Here is a 22018-nt window from a genome sequence, read left to right as displayed (position 1 = left end):
CCTGAGCAGGTACAGGCATTAGTCAATTGGGTGGCCGACAGTGGATCCAGCACGTTCACATTATCTCCCACCCAGTCTTCTGCAGAAAGCGCACAGATGGCGCCTGAAAACCAACCCCATCAGTCTGTCACATCACCCCCATGCATACCAGGGAAACTGTCTCAGCCTCAAGTTATGCAGCAGTCTTTTATGCTGTTTGAAGACTCCGCTGGCAGGGTTTCCCAAGGGCATCCACCTAGCCCTTCCCCAGCGGTGAAAGACATAGAATGCACTGACGCACAACCACTTATGTTTCCTGATGATGATGACATGGGAATACCACTTCAGCATGTCTCTGATGATGACGAAACACAGGTGCCAACTGCTGCATCTTTCTGCAGTGTGCAGACTGAACAGGAGGTCAGGGATCAAGACTGGGTGGAAGACGATGCAGGGGACGATGAGGTCCTAGACCCCACATGGAATGAAGGTCGTGCCACTGACTTTCACAGTTCGGAGGAAGAGGCAGTGGTGAGACCGAGCCAACAGCGTAGTAAAAGAGGGAGCAGTGGGCAAAAGCAGAACACCCGCCGCCAAGAGACTCCGCCTGCTACTGACCGCCGCCATCTGGGACCGAGCACCCCAAAGGCAGCTTCAAGGAGTTCCCTGGCATGGCACTTCTTCAAACAATGTGCTGACGACAAGACCCGAGTGGTTTGCACGCTGTGCCATCAGAGCCTGAAGCGAGGCATTAACGTTCTGAACCTGAGCACAACCTGCATGACCAGGCACCTGCATGCAAAGCATGAACTGCAGTGGAGTAAACACCTTAAAACCAAGGAAGTCACTCAGGCTCCCCCTGCTACCTCTTCTGCTGCTGCCGCCTCGGCCTCTTTTGCTGCTGCCGCCTCGGCCTCTTCCTCCGCCTCTGGAGGAACGTTGGCACCTGCCGCCCACCAAACAGGGGATGTACCACCAACACCACCACCTCCGTCACCAAGCGTCTCAACCATGTCACACGGCAGCGTTCAGCTCTCCATCTCACAAACATTTGAGAGAAAGCGTAAATTCCCACCTAGCCACCCTCGATCCCTGGCCCTGAATGCCAGCATTTCTAAACTACTGGCCTATGAAATGCTGTCATTTAGGCTGGTGGACACAGACAGCTTCAAACAGCTCATGTCGCTTGCTGTCCCACAGTATGTTGTTCCCAGCCGCCACTACTTCTCCAAGAGAGCCGTGCCTTCCCTGCACAACCAAGTATCCGATAAAATCAAGTGTGCACTGCGCAACGCCATCTGTAGCAAGGTCCACCTAACCACAGATACGTGGACCAGTAAGCACGGCCAGGGACGCTATATCTCCCTAACTGCACACTGGGTAAATGTAGTGGCAGCTGGGCCCCAGGCGGAGAGCTGTCTGGCGCACGTCCTTCCGCCGCCAAGGATCGCAGGGCAACATTCTTTGCCTCCTGTTGCCACCTCCTCCTTCTCGGCTTCCTCCTCCTCTTCTTCCACCTGCTCATCCAGTCAGCCACACACCTTCACCACCAACTTCAGCACAGCCCGGGGTAAACGTCAGCAGGCCATTCTGAAACTCATATGTTTGGGGGACAGGCCCCACACCGCACAGGAGTTGTGGCGGGGTATAGAACAACAGACCGACGAGTGGTTGCTGCTGGTGAGCCTCAAGCCCGGCCTGGTGGTGTGTGATAATGGGCGAAATCTCGTTGCAGCTCTGGGACTAGCCAATTTGACGCACATCCCTTGCTTGGCGCATGTGCTGAATTTGGTGGTGCAGAAGTTCATACACAACTACCCCGACATGTCAGAGCTGCTGCATAAAGTGCGGGCCGTCTGTTCGCGCTTCCGGCGTTCACATCCTACTGCTGCTCGTCTGTCTGCGCTACAGCGTAACTTCGGCCTTCCCGCTCACCGCCTCATATGCGACGTGCCCACCAGGTGGAACTCCACCTTGCACATGCTGGACAGACTGTGCGAGCAGCAGCAGGCCATAGTGGAGTTTCAGCTGCAGCACGCACGGGTCAGTCGCACTACAGAACAGCACCACTTTACCACCAATGACTGGGCCTCCATGCGAGACCTGTGTGCCCTGTTGCGCTGTTTCGAGTACTCCACCAACATGGCCAGTGGCGATGACGCCGTTATCAGCGTTACAATACCACTTCTATGTCTCCTTGAGAAAACACTTAGGGCGATGATGGAAGAGGAGGTGGCCCAGGAGGAGGAGGAGGAGGAAGAGGGGTCATTTTTAGCACTTTCAGGCCAGTCTCTTCGAAGTGACTCAGAGGGAGGTTTTTGGCAACAGCAGAGGCCAGGTACAAATGTGGCCAGCCAGGGCCCACTACTGGAGGACGAGGATGAGGAGGAGGTGGAGGAGGATGAGGATGAAGCATGGTCACAGCGGGGTGGCACCCAACGCAGCTCGGGTCTATCACTGGTGCGTGGCTGGGGGGAAAGGCAGGACGACGACGATACGCCTCCCACAGAGGACAGCTTGTCCTTACCCCTGGGCAGCCTGGCACACATGAGCGACTACATGCTGCAGTGCCTGCGCAACGACAGCAGAGTTGCCCACATTTTAACCTGTGCGGACTACTGGGTTGCCACCCTGCTGGATCCACGCTACAAAGACAATGTGCCCACCTTACTTCCTGCACTGGAGCGTGATAGGAAGATGCGCGAGTACAAGCGCACGTTGGTAGACGCGCTACTGAGAGCATTCCCAAATGTCACAGGGGAACAAGTGGAAGCCCAAGGCCAAGGCAGAGGAGGAGCAAGAGGTCGCCAAGGCAGCTGTGTCAATGCCAGCTCCTCTGAGGGCAGGGTTAGCATGGCAGAGATGTGGAAAACTTTTGTCAACACGCCACAGCTAACTGCACCACCACCTGATACGCAACGTGTTAGCAGGAGGCAACATTTCACTAACATGGTGGAACAGTACATGTGCACACCCCTCCACGTACTGACTGATGGTTCGGCCCCATTCAACTTCTGGGTCTCTAAATTGTCCACGTGGCCAGAGCTAGCCTTTTATGCCTTGGAGGTGCTGGCCTGCCTGGCGGCCAGCGTTTTGTCTGAACGTGTATTCAGCACGGCAGGGGGCGTCATTACAGACAAACGCAGCCGCCTGTCTACAGCCAATGTGGACAAGCTGACGTTCATAAAAATGAACCAGGCATGGATCCCACAGGATACAGACCAAGTCCTCCTGGATCCCTACACGCAGGGCCGGCCTTAGGTGTTCAGGCGCCCTGTGCGAGCTAACCTTGTGGCGCCCCCCCCCCAAAAAAAAAAAACAAAAAAAAAAAACTGCTTGTTGCTGGCATCATGGCATAGGCTGGCTGACTATCCAACCAAGTAGTTACCAGCCCTCACACCCCAAAGGCCGGTGTAATGTTATACTTCCCTAGTTCGTGAGATTTCCCTACCCTCGTCACTTCCGGTCGCACCGGACATGACATGAGGAGGTGTGCAGCATCGCGCAGGCGCACAACGACAGGTTAGGGAAATTTCACAGCAGAATGCGCATGCGCCAGGAGCCTCGCCGGCGGTTAGGGTAGGGAAAAACTATGGGCCAATGCGCAGTGATCGGATGGATGTTTTCAGCTGAACACCGTCCGACACTGCGCATGCACCGGGAGCCTCACCAGCGGTTAGGGAAGGGAAAAATTTACGTACGGGCCAGTGCTTTTTCCCTACCCTAACCGCTGGTGAGGCCCCCAGCGCATGTCGGCCGGTGTCCAGCTGAGAAAATTAGTTTCCATGTAGTATTAATAACTAAACAATTAAATAATAAACATATTGCATTGTCTACTTACCACCAGGACAATAAGATGATCTGGACTCTGGCTGCAGTCTGGCTCTGGGGACTTCTTGTCACTCTCTCCCCCCCCCTTCCCTCGTCACTCTCATTATTCCCCCCCCCCCCCAATCACTCTCATTATTTCCCCCCCCAATCACTCTCATTATTTCCCCCCCCGCCATCACTCTCATTATTTCCCCCCCCGCCATCACTCTCATTATTTCCCCCCCCGCCATCACTCTCATTATTTCCCCCCCTGCCATCACTCTCATTATTTCCCCCCCCCATCACTCTCATTATTTCTCCCCTCCCCCCCATCACTCTCATTATTTCTCCCCTCCCCCCCATCACTCTCATTATTTCTCCCCCCCCCATCACTCTCATTATTTCTCCCCCCCCCCCCATCACTCTCATTATTTCTCCCCTCCCCATCACTCTCATTATTTCTCCCCTCCCCCCCCCATCACTCTCATTATTTCTCCCCCCCCCCATCACTCTCATTATTTCTCCCCCCCCCCATCACTCTCATTATTTCTCCCCCCCCCATCACTCTCATTATTTCTCCCCTCCCCCCCATCACTCTCATTATTTCTCCCCTCCCCCCATCACTCTCATTATTTCCCCCCCCCCCATCACTCTCATTATTTCTCCCCCCCCCATCACTCTCATTATTTCTCCCCCCCCCATCACTTTCATTATTTCTCCCCCCCCCCATCACTCTCATTATTTCTCCCCCCCCCATCACTCTCATTATTTCTCCCCCCCCCATCACTCTCATTATTTCTCCCCCCCCCATCACTCTCATTATTTCTCCCCCCCCCATCACTCTCATTATTTCTCCCCCCCCCCCCATCACTCTCATTATTTCTCCCCCCCCCATCACTCTCATTATTTCTCCCCCCCCCCATCACTCTCATTATTTCTCCCCCCCCCCCCATCACTCTCATTATTTCTCCCCCCCCCATCACTCTCATTATTTTCTCCCCCCCCCATCACTCTCATTATTTCTCCCCCCCCCCCATCACTCTCATTATTTCTCCCCCCCCCCATCACTCTCATTATTTCTCCCCCCCCCATCACTCTCATTATTTCTCTCCCCCCCATCACTCTCATTATTTCTCCCCCCCCCCATCACTCTCATTATTTCTCCCCCCCCATCACTCTCATTATTTCCTCCCCCCCCCTCTTCACTCTCATTATTTCCTCCCCCCCCCCTCTTCACTCTCATTATTTCCTCCCCCCCCCCCTCTTCACTCTCATTATTTCCTCCCCCCCTCCCCCCCCCTCTTCACTCTCATTATTTCCTCCCCCCCCTCTTCACTCTCATTATTTCCTCCCCCCCCCCCTCCCCCCCCCCCCTCTTCACTCTCTTTTCCACCTCTAGTGTAGCGTGGCCGAGCTCTGTTCGATCCGAGGTACAGGAGCATTTGTTTCCTGTACCCGGCCGGACTGACAGGAAGTGCACACTAAGTGAGCACTTCCTGTCAGTCCGGCCGGGTACAGGAAACAAAAGCTCCTGTACCGCGGATCGAACAGAGCTCGGCCACGCTACATTAACAGCACACAGCAGGCGCAGGCAGGCGCTCAGCCTCAGCCACTCAGGCGGCGCCGCCAGCCGCCCGAACTTATATAAGCAAGTTTGTTTTTTTTAAACTGCAACGTGCGCCCCCTGCTGAATACAGGGGAGGGGGAGATGGAGGGGGCGGGGGCCCGCCCCGTGGGAAAACATAAGTGCCGCCTCGCCTGCCCATATTACATTGCGGGCTGTCGGCCGCCCGGCGCCCCTGTTGCTATGGCGCCCTGTGCGGCCGCACAGCCCGCACACCCCAAAGGCCGGCCCTGCCTACACGTGTTTCGCGTTTTGCTTCCTCAGGGGAAGCAAAACGCGAAACACGTGTAGGGATCCAGGAGGACTTGGTCTGTATCGATTTTTGTATTTTCCCCTAGTCATTGTTTACAATTTGCACTATGCACTTTATATTGTATTGACTGTTAGCCATGTAAGAATATACTCTGCACGGTTTGGGATTATTTATTGTCATTTGTTTTACTACAGACCATTTAAACGTTATCCTGTGTGGCATCGTGCTGCTCATTTATATGTATGGATATGTAATTTTTACTATTGTGAGTTCAATAAAAGTTTTTGTACTTGTTCAGATAGTCTATATCAAAGTCCAAAACAACATTCCTGGTTACAGAGTTCCCTTACAGGGACATTCCTCTGTGGATCTTGCAAGTTCTGTGGCTTTATAAACAAGACCAAAAGCTTTGCCAACAGCACATCAGACAAGACCTATTTTATTAGGTCATTTTTCAACTGCAAATGAGTTGGTGTGATTTATTTGATGACATGTGTCTGTGGCATCCAATATGTCGGCAAAACTATTAGGGAGCTCAGACGGCGTATAGGGGAGCATGTTACTGACATTACGAACTTGAACTTGAAAGACACCCCTATTGCACGTCATGTGTCTGACTGTCACAGTGGCAAAGTGTCATCTGTTAAGTTTCAGGGGATTGATTCTGTGAAAATGTCATCAAGGGGAGGTGATTGTGACCGCATCCTTCTGCAGAAAGAGGCGTGATGGATTTTTTTCTTTAAACACCATCAAACCATCTGGCCTCAATGATGCCATTTCTTTTGTGCCATTCATATGAATATGTATTTGGCCTCATATACGTCTATTGTGTTTATGATTATCAAGTGTTATCATCCTCTGACTCCAATTGGCTCCCTACCGTTGTGTTTTGTTTTGCGGTGTGTTAACACTTGTTCTCTTTTTTTCTTCTCCTTTTTCTTTATCCCATTCCACTTACAATATTTTAGGTATTGATACTCCGATGGCATGTTCATATAGAGCAGCCCTGAAGTTCCCTTTTGACTGCGGCACATAGCGCTTTTCCTGGGACTGACGTAGCTCCGCCTGCTTGTCAGCCAATTGTTGATTCTTAATCGTGCCTTCTGGCCGGATTGGCTGTCAGTGAGGGGGGGGGGGGGGGTTCCGGCGGGGCGTTGTTTCACCCTTCTAATCTCAGCGTTTTGTGAACCGCTTCGCGGCCATTACAGTGCCGGCTTGTTACACACCAGCACGTTGCCCCTCAATCTAGAGGTAGACGGCTTAGGCAGGGCTGTAGGTTCCAGTCATTACGCCGTGCCTCACACTAGAGGAATTCGGTCACAGGCAGGTCACTCTACCTCTGCCCTCTCTTTGTAACCTCAAGTGAACACCTACATCAGAGGCTGTGGGCTCCAGTCACAGTGCATGTTGCTCCTGATGAAGTGCACCTTTGTGCATGGAAACGCGTTGAGCATAGACCACATAGGACTGTGTCAGTGCTTTTGACACACCAGTCAAACTCAGCGGCTCCCATTAATTTTGTCTCAGTCCCGCACCTGAATTGTTTCAGTGCAGTGGATGTTATGCACGCTGACATCCACTGTTAATTAAGGCGATATCTGGCGCTACACCTGGCACCAGGTATCCAGTTTTACAGTACCCCAACCAGGTTCAGACTCTGGACCTTGTGGTGGTATGCCCCCCAGTGTTGGTGGGTTTAGTTTGTGGGACACACTGATCATACTGCTTATATACATTTCCACCTTTACTTGTGGTGTTATGAGGATGGTTGGTCCCACAAATTGGTGATGTTTCATTCAGCTGCTTATTGCAGTGTGGGTAGACACCCCTATATTTTATTCGAACATCATAATGTATCATTTGTTATTTTGTTTTAGTGTCCTTTCCTTATATATATTTATCTAGTGTTTATAAGGACGCATAGCCATTACATCCTATTCATTTTGTTAGTTTGTAATAGAAACTACCCATAAATGACCTCATTTTAAAAACTACACCCCTCAAATCTTTCAAAACTGATGTTACAAACTTTATTAACCCTTTAGGTGTTTCACAAGAATTAAAGGTAAATGGAGGTGAAATTTCAAAATTTAACATAGTAACATAGTACATAAGGCCGAAAAAAAGACATTTGTCCATCCAGTTCGGCCTGTTATCCTACAAGTTGATCCAGAGGAAGGCAAAAAAAAACTGTGAGGTAGAAGCCAATTTTCCTTCTCGAACTCCAATCAGGCAATCAGACTAACTCCCTGGATCAACAACCCCTCTCTAGTAGCTATAACCTGTAATATTATTAAGCTCCATTTAGATTGTTTTTTCTTCAGATTTTCCATTTTCTTCTATTTTTGCTGTAACATAGCAAGGATTAAAAGGAAAATAAACCTTATTATTTATTACCCTGATTCTGCAGTTTACAAACAATCCTAAAAATGTGCTAAAAAACAGATGCATGAGCACATGGCAGGGTTCAAAAGGGAAGGAGCGCCATAGGGCTTTTGAAGGACAGATTTTGTAGGATTGACTTTTGGGAGCTATATTGCATATGAAGACCTGCAGTGTAAACCCCCAAAAAGTGACCCCATTCCAGAAACTACACCCTCAAGGAATATTTTTAACATGTGTAGTGAGCACTTTGACCCATCAGTTGCTTTATACCCACGGATAATGTTGCAGATAGCTGGAACTTATAAATAAACCTCCGACTGGCTTGATCCCAAACTAAGGAGCATATGGGTGACCCTAAGAGCTCTCCCTGACTGCTATGCCCATGCAAGGGTCTCAATAGTAGATGATTGCATGCCCACGTATCTAAGACTGTGACACCTGAAGACCCTATAATAGTGAGGGGACACAACTACCGGCTCCCTGCACTTAATAAGGATGGAGTCAGGGTCACCTAGAATTAAGCCAACAAGGAAACACAAATAAAGAAAAATACTTATCTTAGCAAACTCAGCAGCAGACTCCAGCAGTAAACACCTCATCCAGGAAGTAGTATAAACCTCAGTGAGGCAGTATGGGAGGGAATATAAAGGGAGACAATTAGTCTAAATAGGTGACACCTGGGAGAAGGAAAGGAGATGACAAAGTGAAACCAAAACAAAGAATGTCTTGCAAGAGGTAGAGAAGAACGTCTGCCAGACCTTCTCACAGAACTGGTGGTGACAGTAACAGGACAAAATGCACTCCACATTTTATTACCCATTTCCCCCTGAATACGGCAACACCCCACATATGGTCAAAATGGATACATGAGTGCATGGCAGGGTTCAAAAGGGAAGGAGCGTCATAAGGCTTTTGGAGGACAGATTTTGCAGGATTGGCTTTTGGGAGCTATGTCACATATAAAGACACCCTGGAGGTAACCCTTCAGTGGAAACTCCCAAAAAGTGACTCCATTCTGGAAACTACACTCCTCAATAAATATTTGAAGGTGTGTAGTGAGCACTTTGACCCATCAGGCATTTCACAGAATTGGGAAAAATTTTAATTTTTTCCAGAAAAAGTTGCTTTACATCTACATTTCTTACTTTTACAAGGGTTAACAGGACAAAATGCATGCCACATTTTATAACCAATTTCCCCCTAAATACGGTAATACTTAACATGTGCTTGTAGCCTGCTGTATGGGCGCACAGCAGGGCTCTAGAGGCAAACTGCGAAATATGGATTTTGCAGGCCTGAATAAACAGACATGGATTTTAAGTGCCATGTTGCATGTTAATGCGGTCCCCAGAAATTAGTAACCCCAAGAAGGGACCCAACTTTGGAAAGTGCACCCCTGTACGAACATTTTAAGGGGTGGCAAGGGTACTCTTCGGCAAACTGGTGTCTCACAGAAGGCAGAAACACTTATCCAAGGATTTAAAAGCTCTCGGCTGTGAAAATGAACAAAATATAACCAGACCCACATTTTTCACTTTCACAAGGGGTAAGAGGAGAAAATGCACCCCAGTATGTGTAACCCATTTTCTCCCCATTCAGGAAACACCCCATATGTGATTGTAGCCTGCTGTATGGCACAGAGCAGGTAAACTGCAAAATATGGATTTTGCAAGCAGCTCTGAATAAACAGACATGGATTTTAGGTGCCATGTCTCATGTTAATTTTTCCTGAGGTCCCCAGAAATTAAAAACCCCAAGAAGTGACCCCATTTTGGAAAGTTTCACCTGTACGAACATTTTAAGGGGTGGAAAGGGCACCTTTGACCAAACTGTTGTTTTACAGAAATGAATATGTAGTGGTTGGTGAAAAGTAGATATGTAAGCTATGCGGACTAAATCAGAGATATAAGGTGGTAAAATTACAGGGTACATCAACGATGAAATTAATGCATGGATGAGTGGTAGATTTTGAAACAATCCTTGATGCACAGGTGAGGTTTTTCAGGGCAGGTTTATCTCCCTTTTGGAACACACCCTGCATCTTTTTTGGATCCTCCCCTTCCTCACTGTTTGGGGGACTTCACCAGGGAAATGTTACCCTGGTACAACTCTGGCACCGTAATTTGCAGAAGTACTGGGGCCCTACATTGCTTGGTTTGGAAGAATTAGGGCCTTTATCACCACCGTTTAAAATTGTGGAATGTTCTTGTCTGGCCTCTAGATCTAAATAGCACGTATGCATTAGCCAGCGTTTTGTACCACACTTTTTGTTTTTCATGTAGGGCTTCAGAACTTGATCTGAAAGATAAACCCCGCCCTGTTGTAGTCCAAAATGCAGTCTGGTTTGGGGACAGTGGTAGTGGTACCACGTACAGGGGCAGGAGAGCTGGTTTTACTGTGAATGGTGGTTAGCAAAATGACATCCCTCTTCTCCTTGTACTTAACCACCAACATGTTCTCATTGAGGAGAGCACGGCTGTCTCATTTTCTTCGTGGTTGTCCTACCAGGCATCTAGGGAGGTCTTTCTGATTTTTGAGTACTGTGCCGCACGCCACAGTACCTCTGGAAGTTAGAGACTGGAACAGTGGTAAACTCATTATCCACATATAGATGGTAACCCTTATCCAGCAGTGGGTGCTGTAAGTCCCACACTTTCTTCCCACTAACTCCTAGGACAGGGGGCATTCTGGGTGTTCAATCCGGGTGTCCCTCCCTTCATAAATCCAGAACTTGAAAGTGTACCTAGAGCTACTCTTACAGATTTTATACATTTTTATACCATACCTTGCCCGCTTGCTGGGCAGATACTGGCGGACTCTTACCTCCCTTTGAAAAGTAATAGGGATTTGTCTATGCAGACATTTTGTTCTGGGGTGTACACTTCTGAAAACTGCGTTGAAATGGTCAAGGATGGGCCTAATTTTGAACAGATGGTCAAACACGGGTAAACTCATTAATATAGCTAACTACACCCACTTCTCCACCCACATTTCAGTAAGGGTACTTTCACACTAGCGTTTTTCTTTTCCGGCGCTGAGTTCCGTCCTAGGGGCTCAAATCCGGAAAAGAACTGATCAGTTTTATCCTAATGCATTCTGAATGGAGAGTCAGTCCTTCAGGATGCATCAGGATGTCTTCTGTTCAGTCTTTTTGACTGATCAGGCTTTTCAGAAAAACGTAGCATGCAGTATTTTTACCTCCGGCCAAAAAGCCTGAACACTTTGACTGAACGCCTGATCAGGCTTTTTTCCCATTGACTTGCATTAACGCCGGATCCGGCCCCGTGTGTTCAGTCAAAACGGATCCGGCTTTTGCATGTTAAACCCGAAAAATGTGAAAAAAAAGTTAAAGTCCATAAATGGCGGATCCGTTTTTTCCAATGCATTTTTCCATTGTGATCGAAAGCCTGATCAGGATTCAAATGTAATCCGTTTTCACACGTTTTTCCGGATCCGGCGGGCAGTTCCAGTGTCGGAATTGAACGCCGGATTAAAACAACGCTAGTGTGAAAGTAGCCTAATAGAGTGAGTGGTGTAAGAATGCAAAAAGTCACAACGTTTTTTCGCAAGTTAAAAAATGCGCAGAAGCCATGTTTTGAGACTTTTTGAAGACAGAATTCTGGAATGAAGGTATGATATATCAGGTTAAGGAAAAAATATATATTGATTTGATAATATAGATAATCAACACGTCATCATTTAGTGTTAAGCGTATAGAGAAGAAATAGCGTGCTCATAAAAACGATACCTTTATTATAAATTAATGGTTAAATGGAGCAGAAAACTGCTCAAATGGTGACCATGACCTAACAAAAGATTAGTTAAGTCTTTTGACTCCTGCTGTGATTATGACACCACAAGAAAATACAAATACTTTATAGGGATAAGGCTATAGTCATACAGGTGATTAGATATTTATATTCGCCAACAGGTGATGAGGGGTATTTAGAGGGAGGGGAGTAACTCTCCCTGGGTGTCCCTAAAAATCTAGGCCCTAAGCCAAGGGATATCCCCAGATGGTAGAGATACCCTGTCCCCATACCTTTGGCTATAGTCAAGCTATAATAACCCTCCTTAGATGATGAATACATATAACCCTGACGCGTTTCATCTGCGCCTGGCAAATCATCAGGGGGTAGTAGACAAACCCTAATTTGTAGGGCAAAAAAGGATACACAAGATAAATAAAGAAATGATACTTAGCTCCTGTATGCAGTCAGTGGGAAATATAAGATGATACTGAGTCCTGTCAGTTGATAGATAGCCTGTAAACAAAGGATTGATATAAGAACTGCTTAAACAATGTCCACAGCGATTCTGTTTCACATACTTACTGATCAGGAGGGACCCACTGTCTAACTTCACAGATGTGAGAGGGGAGCTGATGTGGCCGGTCTGTGGAAGCTAGTGCTCAGTATTTAAGCACTGGTATCATCTGACACTTCCGGACGCCGGTATTATCCATTTCCATTTAGTGGAACGCATGGCATAGTTACGATGCGTCACTTCCGGTACATGGCACGCATGATGGAACGCATAATACCGGAAGTGTTCGCATAACTTCCGGTATCTGGGGCGCAAATTGGAATGCATGAGGCTAAAGATAGATCGCACATATGTCCTTTGCAGTCATTGAAGCGCTTATAGAAGCGCAACTGATGGGAGATCCAGAGACGTATATAATTATGATCATTTAAAAAGGTAACCTTGATATACTGATAAATGTATGACGGATAGAGAGATACACAATAAAGCTCCGTTAATATATTCTGTTACACATATACTGACCGGCCTGATAGTCACAGGAGGGAGACATATATAGAGTGTAGCTATAGTTAGATGCCACACGCAAACCTTATGGGATCTGCAGACTGTATGGGGGGCCCATAAGAGAAACAAAGTAAGATAAAGGGCAGATGATAGTCCTGCCCCTATTAGTGGTACTTCTCGTACCTACATGGTCCATTAGTGAAAGGGACATTAAAGAAACAGGGGAAAGGTCAAGTTAACCGAAAAGGAAAACCAGCTAAATGAAACTGGTGACTGGGACCGGAAACAATAGATCCATTCAATTTCCTTCTGGAGTATCCTCCGGTCCCAGTCAACCCTCCTGGCCGGCATGGGGACAACCTCAAGTGCCGCAAAATGAATGGACCTGAGGTCACCGTTGTGATGATGATTCACATGGTTGGCCACAGATGTATCATTCTTTTGACTATGTCCTTGACATGTTCACATATTCTACGTTCTCAGCTCCCTATACGTTTTTCATATATAGTTTTTCGGACAGCTGCACTGGCATATATATATGACCCCTTTAGTTTTGCAGTTAATGAAATCACTCATTGAACAGGTTACTGTTTTGGTTGGATTGATGTGTTTGCAGGCCTTATATGTCCCGCATTTAAAAATCCCTTTTGGTTGCCTGTCAAGCTAAGTGCCTTCTTTTTTTTACACCTGAATAATGACTATGTACAAGTCTATCTTTCAGACTCCTCCCCTTACGGTATGTAACTTGTGGGAAGGGAGAGATAGCCTTCGAGAGATCTTTATCCATAGTCAGGATTGGCCAATAAGTTTGCAAAATGGCCAGAACCTTTCTATTGCCTATATCAAAAGTAGAAATCAGTCGGATCAGATTTTCATCATAATTGTTTCTTGGTCTGGGTATCAAAAGATCCCCCCTCTTGCTGTTTTCGGCCATGTGAAAGGCCTCCCTCAAGATGGATTGTAAATAGCCTCTTTGCGTTAGCCTATTTTTCAATTTTTTCGATTCTTTATAAAAGTTTTCCCTATTAGAGCAATTCCTGCGCATGCGCAAATATTGTCCTTTAAGGATGCCTTTTTTCACTGCAGGAGGATGGTAGCTGCTCCAATGCAGGATATTATTTGTGGCAGTTGGCTTACGGAAAACTGTGGTGGTGAGATTGCCATCTATCAACCTCACCTCCACGTCAAAAAAAGTGATGCAATCACAATCAATTACGCTAGTGAACCTTAGTCATTGTCATTAAGGGCCAAAACGAAGCTATGGAACTTCTCTTGGCTGTCGTTCCAGATCAAGAAGATGTCATCTATGTAACGGGTCCAGAAGACAACCTTGTCACCCCACCAAACAGTCCGGTCGGGGAACACATACCTGTCTTCCCACCAGCCCAGGAGAAGGTTGGCGTAGGTCGGGGCATAAGGGCTGCCCATCGCCGTCCCCCTGAGCTAATGGTAAAAGGATCTATCTCGACAAAGTACTATGGATTTTCTACTGAAAATTGAAACTATATCACTGAATCCACACTGCTATCTCGCCAGTATAGATGTGGAATCACTCTATACCTCTATACCACATGATAAAGGCCTCGCAGTTACAGCACACTTTTTGAGATCAAGCGATACCCAGTTTTAGAGTAATAATCAGTTCATTTTAAGTCTCCTTGAGTATACCCTTACTCATAATTACTTTCTATATAATGGGTCCTTTTACCATCAGCTCAGGGGGACGGCAATGGGCATCCCTTGTGCCCAGACCTACGCCAACCTCCTCCTGGTCTGGTGGGAAGACAGGTATGTGTTTCCCGACCGGACTGTTTGGTGGGGTGACATGGTTGTCTTCTGGACCCGTTTTATAGATGACATCTTCTTGATCTGGAACGACAGCCAAGAGAAGTTCCATAGCTTCGTTTCGGCCCTTAATGACAATGACGTGGGCCTAAGGTTCACTAGCGTGATTGATTGTGATTGCATCACGTTTCTTGACGTGGAGGTGAGGTTAATAGACGGCAATCTCACCACCACAGTTTTCCGTAGGCCATCTGCCACAAATAATATCCTGCATTGGGGCAGCTACCATCCTCCTGCAGTGAAAAAAGGTATCCCTAAAGGACAATATTTTCGCATGCGCAGAAATTGCTCTAATAGGGAAAACTTTTATAAAGAATCGAGAAAATGGAAAAATAGGCTAACGCAAAGAGGCTATCCTCAATCCATCTTGAGGGAGGCCTTTCACATGGCCAAAAACAGCAAGAGGGGGGATCTTTTGATACCCAGACCAAAAAACAAGAATGATGCAAATCTGATCCGACTGATTTCTACTTTTGATGTAGCCAATAGAGAGGTTCTGGCCATTTTGCAAACTTATTGGCCAATCCTAACTATGGATAAAGATCTCTCGAAGGCTATCTCTCCCTTCCCACAAGTTACATACCGTAAGGGGAGGAGTCTGAAAGATAGACTTGTACATAGTCATTATTCAGGTGTAAAAAAAGAAGGCACTTGGCTTGACAGGCAACCAAAAGGGATTTTTAAATGCGGGACATGTAAGGCCTGCAAACACATCAATCCAACCAAAACGGTAACCTGTTCAATGACCGAATATATACATACCTTGAGTGATTTCATTAACTGCAAAATTAAAGGGGTCATATATACAGTATAGACCAAAAGTTTGGACACACCTTCTCAGTCAAAGAGTTTTCTTTATTTTCATGACTATGAAAATTGTAGATTCACACTGAAGGCATCAAAACTATGAGTTAACACATGTGGAATTATATACATGACAAAAAAGTGTGAAACAACTAAAAATATGTCATATTCTAGGTTCTTCAAAGTAGCCACCTTTTGTTTTGATTACTGCTTTGCACACTTTTGGCATTCTCTTGATGAGCTTCAAGAGGTAGTCACCTGAAATGGTTTTCACTTCACAGGTGTGCCCTGTCAGGTTTAATAAGTGGGATTTCTTGCCTTATAAATGGGGTTGGGACCATCAGTTGCGTTGTGGAGAAGTCAAGTGGATACACAGCTGATAGTCCAACTGAATAGACTGTTAGCTGCTTTTTTCTTTCCATAATACAAATTCTAAGTAAAGAAAAAGAGTGGTCATCATTACTTTAAGAAATGAATGTCAGTCAGTCCGAACAATTGGGAAAACATTGAAAGTGTCCCCAAGTGCAGTAACAAAAACCATCAAGCGCTACAAAGAAACTGGCTCACATACGGACCGTCCCAGGAAAGGAAGACCAAGAGTCACCTCTGGATAAGTTCATCCGAGTCACCAGCCTCAGAAATCGCAGGTTAACAGCAGCTCAGATTAGAGACCAGGTCAATGCAACACAGAGTTCTAGCAGCAGACACATCTCTAGAACAACTGTTAAGAGGAGACTGTGTGAATCAGGTCTTCATGGTAGAATATCTGCTAGGAAACCACTGATAAGGTCAGGCAACAAGCAGAAGAGACTTGTTTGGGCTAAAGAACACAAGGAATGGACATTAGACCAGTGGAAATCTGTGCAAATTTGAGATCTTTGGTTCCAACCACCGTGTCTTTGTGCGACGCAGAAAAGGTGAACGGATGGACTCTACATGCCTGGTTCCCACCGTGAAGCATGGAGGAGGAGGTGTGATGGTGTGGGGGTGCTTTGCTGGTGACACTGTTGGGGATTTATTCAAAATTGAAGGCATACTGAACCAGCATGGCTACCACAGCATCTTGCAGCAGCATGCTATTCCATCCGGTTTGTGTTTAGTTGGACCATCATTTATTTTTCAACAGGACAATGACCCCAAACACACCTCCAGGCTGTGTAAGGGCTATTTGACCATAAAGGAGAGGGATGGGGTGCTGCGCCAGATGACCTGGCCTCCAAAGTCACCAGACCTGAACCCAATCAAGATGGTTTGGGGTGAGCTGGACCGCAGAGTGAAGGCAAAAGGGCCAACACGTGCTAAGCATCTCTGGGAACTCCGTCAAGACTGTTGGAAGACCATTTTAGGTGACTACCTCTTGAAGCTCATCAAGAGAATGCCAAGAGTGTGCAAAGCAGTAATCAAAGCAAAAGGTGGCTACTTTGAAGAACCTAAAATATGACATATTCTCAGTTGTTTCACACTTTTTTGTTATGTATATAATTCCATATGTGTTAATTCATAGTTTTGATGCCATAGTCATGAAAATAAAGAAAACTCTTTGAATGAGAAGGTGTGTCCAGACTTTTGGTCTGTACTGTATATGCCAGTGCACCTCTCCGAAAAACTCTATAGGAAAAACGTATAGGGAGCTGAGACGTAGAATATGTGAACATGTCAATGACAGTCAAAAAGAATGATACATCTGTGGCCAACCATGTGAATCATCATCACAACGGTGACCTCGGGTCCATTCATTTTGCAGGACTTGAGGTTGTCCCCTGTTTCTTTAATGTCCCTTTCACTAATGGACCATGTAGGTACGAGAAGTACCACTAATAGGGGCAGGACTATCATCTGCCCTATACAGTCTGCGGATCCCATAAAGTTTGCGTGTGGCATCTAACTATAGCTATACTCTATATATGTCTCCCTCCTGTGACTATCAGGCCGGTCTGTATATGTGTAACAGAATATATTAACGGAGCTTTATTGTGTATCTCTATCCGTCATACATTTATCAGTATATCAAGGTTACCTTTTTAAATGATCATAATTATATACATTTCTGGATCTCCCATCAGTTGCGCTTCTATAAGTGCCTCAACGACTGTAAAGGACGCATGTGCGATCTATCTTTAGCCTCATGCGTTCCAATTTGCCCTCAGAGACCGGAAGTTATGCGAACACTTCCGGTATTATGCGTTTCACCATGCGTGCCATGTACCGGAAGTGACGCATCGCAACTATGCCATGCGTTCCACTAACAGGAAATGCATAATACCGGCATCCAGAAGTGTCAGATGATACCAGTGCTTAAATACTGAGCACTGGCTTCCACAGACCGGCCACATCAGCTCCCCCCTCACATCTGTGAAGTTAGACAGTGGGTCCCTCCTGATCAGTAAGTATGTGAAACAGAAACCCTGTGGACATTGTTTAAGCAGTTCTTATATCAATCCTTTGTTTACAGGCTATCCATCAACTGACAGGACTCAGTATAATCTTATACTTCCCACTGACTGCATACAGGAGCTAAATATCATTTCTTTATTTATCTTGTGTATCCTTTTTTGCCCTGCAAATTAGGGTTTGTCTACCACCCCCTGATGATCTGCCAGGCGCAGGTGAAACGCGTTGGACTTATATGTATTCATCTTAAGTATTCATCATCTAAGTAGGGTTATTATAGGTTGACTATAGCCATAGGTACGGGGACAGGGTATCTCTACCATCTGGGGATATCCCTGGGCTTAGGGCCTAGATGTTTAGGGACACCCAGGGAGAGTTACTCCGCTCCCTCTAAATACCCCTCATCACCTGTCCGTGAATATAAATATCTAATCACGTGTATGACTATAGCCTTATCCCTATAAAGAATTTTTATTTTCTTGTGGTATCATAATCACAGCAGGAGTCAAAAGACTTAACAAATCTTTTGTTAGGTCATGGTCACCATTTGAGCAGTTTGCTACTCCATTTATAATAAAGGTATCATTTTTATGAGCACACTATTTCTTCTCTATACGCTTATGATAAATCAGGGCCATAGAATTTAAATCCTCTGACTAGGGACGTAATTTAGTAATTATGGAGAACCAAGAATACATTAACGTGGCAATGAGACTTCTTGAGAATGCAACAACATATAAAGTCTCAGTAAAGTATCTAAATAAAAATCCGGTCCCAGGTAGGTCAATTGTAGGCGTTGAGCAAATCGAAGCATCCAAAGCAGAATTTGATCCGAAGCTTAGGAAAAATCTGATTCGTTGCAAAGCTTTCCTCGCCCATCGTATTAACTAGAGATGAGCGAATTTCTAAAAAATTTGATTTGGTCGGTTAGCCGAATTTTCCGAAAAGATTGATTCGATCTGAATTTATTTGTAGTGAATTGCGTTAAAAAACAGCTATTTACTTGCTGCAGATAGCCTGTAAAGTGGTGTAGAACACTGTGTCTTACAGTAACACGCACCGGGTGTCTGCTGTGGTAGTAAAACAATACTTTTAGTCAGTATTACACACAGATGACAGGCATCGCTCTTATAATCACTTCACACTTCACTCAATTGGTCAACTACAGGGCCAAAACTGACCAAATAACTCAAGTGTGAACTCAGGCTTACAGGTCAATGTTAGCATCTGTTATACAGAACCATGCAGAGGCCCAAGATCCTACTATAGTGTGAAAGAGCGCACTCCTTTTACACTGTTGTCAGCTGATTCCACATAGATGTCTACAGAACCTGTTCTAATAAACGCTTATACAAGTAGAGCCCCTCTGACAGAGTGAAGAGGGTGATCCGTCAGAACAATAACCCCCAAAAAACGGATCCTGTCAGCATTTGGTCAGTAATCCATCAGTATTGCTAAAGCCCAAAAAAAAAAACATGAGTGGATCCAAAACAGAGATGACACGTGAATGGAATCTTTGCATGTCTTCTATGTTTTGTACCCACTCCTGCTTTTGGCTACCAAATCATAAGCCAATTCTGATGCAAAATAGGGACCATGTCATACAGGCCTAACAGCTGCTCCATAAACAGGATCTGTTGTGAGTTTCATTTTTCCTTCCTTCTGACAGATCAGAAGGGTCAAATAAATAAATGATGTCAACCAGGCCAAAAAGGCAAAATAGTGGCCCAGTCATGGAGTGAGGAGGGTGGGAACAGCATGAGAAGTCCACAGAGTGGCCCAATGACAGAGTGGTGAGGTGGAACCAGCAGGAGGAAACCACAGAGTGGCCCAGTGACATAGTGGTGAGTTGGCAGCAGCATGAGGAAACCAAGGAGTGGACCATTTACATACTGGTGTATTGGCGGCAGCATGATGAGACCACAGAGTGATGATGTGGCAGCAGCATGAGGAGACCACATATTGGACCAGTGACATAGTGGTGAGCTGGCAGCAGCATGAGGAGACCACATATTAGACCAGTGACATAGTGGTGAGGTGGCAGCACCATGAGAAGACCACAGAGTGGCCCAGTGCCATAGTGGTGAAGTGACAGCAGCATGAGAAGACCACAGAGTGACCAAGTGACATAGTGGTGAGGTGGCAGCAGCATTTGAAGACCACATAGTGGTGATGTGGCAGCAGCATGAGGGGACTACAGACTGGTGAGCTGGCAGCAGCATGAGGAGACCATAGAGTGGCCCAGTGACATAGTGATGAGGTGGCAGCAGCATGATGGGACCACAGAGTGGCCCATTGACATAGTAGTGAGGTGGCAGCAGCATGAGGAGACCAGATTGGCCCAGTGACATAGTGGGGAGGTGAGGAGCAATACCAGTACCAGCTGAAGATGGTGTGTGGCTGTAAGAGCACTTGGCAGCAGATGCAGCAGTGGAATGTGAGCGCAGAGGACCACCCCCAGTCAGACCTGCGTGAGGATGGGTGATAACGCACATAGGCAGTGGCCAACTGACAACATAGGATGTCTTGATAGTAGTTTAGTTTGCCCTCCCTCTCAGCAGTTGTAAAAAAGGTCCCCATTTTGGATCGGTAGCGAGGGTCTAACATTATGGAGAGCTAGTAATCATCCCTCTGGTGAATGGGGACATTTCGGCTGTCCCTACACAAGCAAGTGAGCATGCATCGGGCCATTTGCGCAAGTGACTCGGAGGGGACTCCCTGCCTCCATCTCCACTGCATACTGCCACAGTGTGTCTGGGTCATCTGCCTCGTCTTCCTCATCACCCTATAGCTCCCCCGGCTTTTCCTGCTCCTCCTCTCCTGTCACCTGTGTAGAAAAAAAAAAACAATTTCTCTACTTATTGCTTGTGCTCGAATGTCCTCCTCCTCTAGTTCAGTCCCCACAGGGCTCATGTGGCCATGAGATGTGGTCACCACCTCTCCTGTTCCCTGGCTAGCCAGATTTAGCAGCATCTGTTGCAGTACATGAAGCAGTGTAATGACGTTGTTCATCCCATAGTCCTGGAGACTGACAAATTAAGTGTCTAAAGTGCATGCAAAGTTTCCTGGATTTTTCTAGGATGTCTTGCAGATGGGGTGAAGACTTCAGGAACCGCTTTACAACCATACTGAACAGGTGCACCATGCAGGGCACATGGCTCAGCCCTCATTGATACAGCGCCAACACCATGTTTTTCCCGTTGTCGGTCACCATGGTTCCGATTTTAAGTTGTCGAGGAGAAAGCCAGGATTCAATTTCTTGATAAAGGAGTTGGAGCTGTTCCTCCCCCGTGTGACTCTGTTTGCCCTGGCAAACTAGGTGCAGAACAGTGTGACATTGCCGTGCCCTTCACATGTGGTATGCTGGAGGAGCACTGTGTATTGTCCCTGCAGTAGAGGCTGAGGACACGGGGAGGATGAGGAGGCAGATGCGGACATTGTCGCAGTACCAACGGCGTGAGATGTTAGACGTGGAGGCAGCGTCATCTGGCCAAGTTGCTAGTGTGGCTGGGCAGGAACCACATTTACCACATTGAACCAGTGGTCCGTAAAGTACATATATTGTCATTGACTGTAGTTACAGCTCCACATGTCGGCGCTGCCGTGCACTTTGGCAGACACAGGCAGGCTCAAGTACTGGCCCACCTTCTGTTCTACATATGTGTGCAGGGCTAGTACTGCCTTTTTGGCAAATAAATGATAGCTTGGGACTCTCCACCCTGTCAGAAGCCATCAGTTCTCTGAATGGTGCAGTCCACTCCTTGGAAAGGGGGGACTGCAGCACCAGGAACTTGGCCAGGAGCACATTTAGCTTCTGCGCCGTTGGATGAGTGCACACATACTGTTGTCTCTTGGCAATCGCTTTGGTGATCGATTGCTGAAGGAATGACTGACAAAAAATAGGAGTACGAGGAGCAGGAGCATCAGGAACAGCAGATTATGGGAAGGACAGACAGCTCCCTTCAGCTGAGGTGGTGGAGCCTGCATGAAATTGGATGCATGCCACTGGGTGATGTAGCGGTTGCTGCAGCAGGCTGGACCACCATATCAGAGCAACAGTTCTCCCAGGCCACTTTATGGTGACCCTGCATGTGTTGACGCAGGGCCGTGGTGCCAACCTTGGCACCCTGACCACCTTTGTAATGTTCACCTCCTCC

At 46.7% G+C, this 22018-nt stretch overlaps 1 protein-coding gene and 1 long non-coding RNA gene across 3 annotated transcripts in view; one reads left to right on the top strand and one right to left on the bottom strand.

The window, feature by feature from the left end:
• The window catches only part of LOC122943123 (complement factor H-related protein 1-like), a 363452-nt gene that overhangs the window by 245234 nt on the left and 96200 nt on the right, over positions 1-22018 (top strand). The window lies entirely within an intron of this gene.
• Positions 11558-12687, bottom strand: LOC122943125. Its single transcript, XR_006390830.1, has 3 exons — positions 12386-12687; positions 12227-12316; positions 11558-11670 (listed from the first exon to the last, which is right to left on the bottom strand). It is a non-coding gene; the product is annotated as an uncharacterized LOC122943125 (long non-coding RNA).

Source organism: Bufo gargarizans, chromosome 7 (genome assembly GCF_014858855.1).
Source record: "Bufo gargarizans isolate SCDJY-AF-19 chromosome 7, ASM1485885v1, whole genome shotgun sequence".
NCBI lineage: Eukaryota > Metazoa > Chordata > Amphibia > Anura > Bufonidae > Bufo > Bufo gargarizans.
The sequence above is the reverse complement of the archived record's forward strand: the minus strand, read 5'-3'. Positions and strand labels throughout refer to the sequence as shown.